We start from the raw sequence: 4,578 nt of genomic DNA on the forward strand, positions 1-4,578 counted from the left end.
TGCAGTTTTGTTTATCCATTTGCCAGATTTCATAAAATGCGGCAATTGCTAACATGATTCGGACAGACTTAAGCATAGATACGAGTGAGAAACTCTCATCGTAGTCAACACCTTGAACTTGTCGAAAACCTTTTTGCGACAATTCTATCTTTCTAGATAGTAACACTACTATTAGCGTCCATCTTCCTCTTGAATATCCATTTAATCTCAATGGCTCGCCGATCATTGGGCAAGTCAATCAAAGTCCATACTTTGTTCTCATACATGGATCTCATCTCAGATTTCATGGCCTCAAGCCATTTCATGGAATCTGGGCTCATCATCGCTTCCTCATAGTTCATAGGTTTGTCATGGTCAAGTAACATGACCTCCAGAACAGGATTACCGTACCACTCTGGTGCAAATCTCACTCCGGTTTACCTACGAGGTTTGGTAGTAACTTGATCTGAAGTTACATGATCATCATCATTAGCTTCCTCACTAATTGGTGTAGTAGTCAGAGGAACAGATTTCTGTGATGAACTACTTTCCAATAAGGGAGCAGGTACAGTTACCTCATCAAGGTCTACTTTCCTCCCACTCACTTCTTTCGAGAGAAACTCCTTCTCTAGAAAGGATCCATTTTCATCAATGAATATCTTGCCTTCGGATCTGTGATAGATGGTGTACCCAACATTTTCTTTTGGGTATCCTATGAAGACGCACTTCTCCGATTTGGGTCTGAGCTTATCAGGTTGAAACTTTTTCACATAAGCATTACAACCTCGAACTTTAAGAAATGACATCTTAGGTTTCTTGCCAAACCATAGTTCATACGGTGTCGTCTCAACGGATTTAGATGGTGCCCTATTTAACGTGAATGTAGCTGTCTCTAATGCATAACCCCAAAACGATAGTGGTAAATTGGTAAGAGACATCATAGATCGCACCATATCTAATAAAGTATGGTTACGACGTTCGGACACACCATTACATTGTGGTGTTCTAGGTGGCATGAGTAGTGAAACTATTTCACATTGTTTTAACTGAAGGCCAAACTCGTAACTCAAATATTTTACTTCTGCGATCATATCGTAGAAACTTTTATTTTTGTTACGATGATTCTCCACTTCACTCTGAAATTCTTTGAACTTTTCAAATGTTTCAGATTTGTGTTTCATCAAGTAGATATACTCATATCTTCTCAAATCATATGTGAATATCAAAAAATAATGATACCTGCCGCGAGCCTCAATATTCATCGGACCACATACATCGGTATGTATGATTTCCAACAAATCTGTTGCTCGCTCCATTGTTTCGGAGAATGGAGTCTTAGTCATCTTGCCCATGAGGCATGGTTCGCAAGCATCAACTGATTCATAATCAAGTGATTCCAAAAGCCCATCAGCATGGATTTTCTTTATGCACTTTACACTAATATGACCTAAACGGCAGTGCCACAAATAAGTTGCACTATCATTATTAACTTTGCATCTTTTGGCTTCAATATTATGAAAATGTGTATCACCACGATCGAGATCCAACAAACCATTTTCATTGGGTGTATGACCACAGAAGGTTTTATTCATGTAAACAGAACAACAATTATTCTCTAACTTACATGAATAACCGTATTGCAATAAACATGATCCAATCATATTCATGCTCAACGCAGACACTAAATAACATTTATTTTAGGTTTAACACTAATCTCGAAAGTATAGGGAGTGTGCGGTGATGGTCATATCAATCTTGGAACTATTTCCAATACACATCGTCACTTCACCCTTAACTAGTCTCTGTTCATTCTGCAACTCCCTTTTCGAGTTACTATTCTTAGCAACTGAACTAGTATCAAATACTGAGGGGTTGCTATAAACACTAGTAAAGTACGCATAAATAATATGTATATCAAATATACCTATGTTCACTTAGCCATCCTTCTTATCCACCAATTACTTGGGGTAGTTCCGCTTCAAGTGACCAGTCCCTTTGCAGTAGAAGCACTCAGTTTCAGGCTTAGGTCCAGACTTGGGTTTTTTCACTTGAGCAGCAACTTGCTTGCCGTTCTTCTTGAATTTCCCCTTTCTTCCCTTTGTCCCTTTACCTGAAACTAGTGGTTTTGTATACTATCAACACTTGATTCTTTTCTTGATTTCTACCTTCGTCGATTTCAGCATCACGAAGAGCTTGGGAATCGTTTCCGTTATCCCTTGCATATTATAGTTCATCACAAAGTTCTACTAACTTGGTGATGGTGTCTGTCAATCACTATTTTATCTGGAAGATTAACTCCCACTTGATTCAAGCGATTGTAGTACCCAGACAATCTGAGCACATGCTCACTGCTAGAGCTATTCTCCTCCATCTTTTAGCTATAGAACTTGTTGGAGACTTCATATCTCTCAACTCAGGTATTTGCTTGAAATATTAACTTCAACTCCTGGAACATCTCATATGGTCCATGATGTTCAAAACGTCTTTGAAGTCCCGATTCTAAGACGTTTAAGCATGGTGCACTAAACTATCAAGTAGTCATCATATTGAGCTAGCCAAACGTTCATAACATCTGTATCTGCTCCTGCAATAGGTTTGTCACCTAGTGGTGCATCAAGGACATAATTCTTCTGTGCAGCAATGAGGATAAACCTCAGATCAAGGATCCAATCCACATCATTGCTACTAACATCTTTCAACTTAGTTTTCTCTAGGAACATATCAAAAATAGAACAGGGGAGCTAAACGCGAGCTATTGATCTACAACATAGATATGCTAATACTACCAGGACTAAGTTCATGATAAATTTAAGTTCAATTAATCATATTACTAAAGAACTCCCACTTAGATAGACATCCCTCTTAATCCTCTAAGTGATCACGTGATTCATATCAACTAAACCATGTTCGATCATCACGTGAGATGGAGTAGTTTCAATGGTGAACATCACTATGTTGATCATATCTACTATATGATTCACGCTCGACCTTTCGGTCTCCGTGTTCCGAGGCCATATCTGTTATATGCTAGGCTCATCAAGTTTAACTTGAGTATTCCGTGTGTGCAACTGTTTTGCACTCATTGTATTTGAACGTAGAGCCTATCACACCCGATCATCACGTGGTGTCTCAGCACGAAGAACTTTCGCAACGATGCATACTCAGGGAGAACACTTATATCTTGATAATTTAGTGAGAGATCATCTTATAATGCTACCGCCAATCAAAGCAAGATAAGATGCATAAAAGATAAACATCACATGCAATCAATATAAGTGATATGATATGGCCATCATCATCTTGTGCTTGTGATCTCCATCTCCGAAGCACCGTCATGATCACCATCGTCACCGGTGTGACACCTTGATCTCCCTCGTAGCATCGTTCTCGTATCGCCAACTTATGCTTCTATGAATATCTCTACCGCTTAGTGATAAATTAAAGCATTACAGGGCGTTTGCATTTCATACAATAAAGCGACAACCATATGGCTCCTGCCAGTTGCCGATAACTCGGTTACAAAACATGATCATCTCATACAATAAAATATAGCATCATGCCTTGACCATATCACATCACATCATGCCCTGCAAAAACAAGTTAGACGTCCTCTACTTTGTTGTTGCAAGTTTTACGTGGCTGCTACGGGCTGAGCAAGAACCGTTCTTACCTACGCATCAAAACCACAACGATAGTTCATCAAGTTAGTGATGTTTTAATCTTCTCAAGGACCAGGTGTAGCCACACTCGGTTCAACTAAATTTGGAGAAACTGACACCCGCCAGCCACCTATGTGCAAAGCACGTCGGTAGAACCAGTCTCGTGTAAGTGTACGCGTAATTTCGGTCCGGGCCGCTTCATCCAACAATACCGCCGAACCAAATATGACATGCTGGTAAGCAGTATGACTTGTATCACCCACAACTCACTTGTGCTCTACTCGTGCATATAACATCTACGCATAAAACCTGGCCCTGATACCACTGTTGGGGAACGTAGTACTTTCAAAAAAAAATCCTACGCACACGCAAGATCATGGTGATGCATAGCAACGAGAGGGGAGAGTGTTGTCTACGTACCCTCGTAGACCGTAAGCGGAAGCATTTATCAATGCGGTTGATGTAGTCGTACACCTTCACGACCCGTCCCGATCAAGTACCGAACGTACGGCACCTCCGCGTTCAGCACACGTTCAGCTCGATGACGTCCTCGCATTCTCGATCCAGCGAGAGGGGCGAAGTATTAGATGAGTTCCGGCAGCACGACGGTGTGGTGACGGTGTTGGTGAAGAACAATCTCCGCAGGGCTTTGCCTAAGCACTACGAAAACTATGACGGAGGATAAACTAGAGGGGACGGGGTAACCGGCACACGGCTTGGTGTTTCTTGATGTATCTTGGGTGCTAGCCCTACCCCTCTATTTATATGTTGAGCCTTGGGGTCGAAACTTGGAGTACAAGCCTCCACAAAGTCGCTTTCACCCGAAAGGCAAGAGTCCTTCTCGGACTCCAGGGCCAGACGCCAGGGTTCCCGGCGTCTGGACCCTGGTGTCTGGCCCCTGCACTCCGCAAAACTTCCTTTTGCGCTTTCCAAAAACATT

The sequence above is a fragment of the Triticum dicoccoides genome, chromosome 5A (assembly GCF_002162155.2).
Source record: "Triticum dicoccoides isolate Atlit2015 ecotype Zavitan chromosome 5A, WEW_v2.0, whole genome shotgun sequence".
NCBI lineage: Eukaryota > Viridiplantae > Streptophyta > Magnoliopsida > Poales > Poaceae > Triticum > Triticum dicoccoides.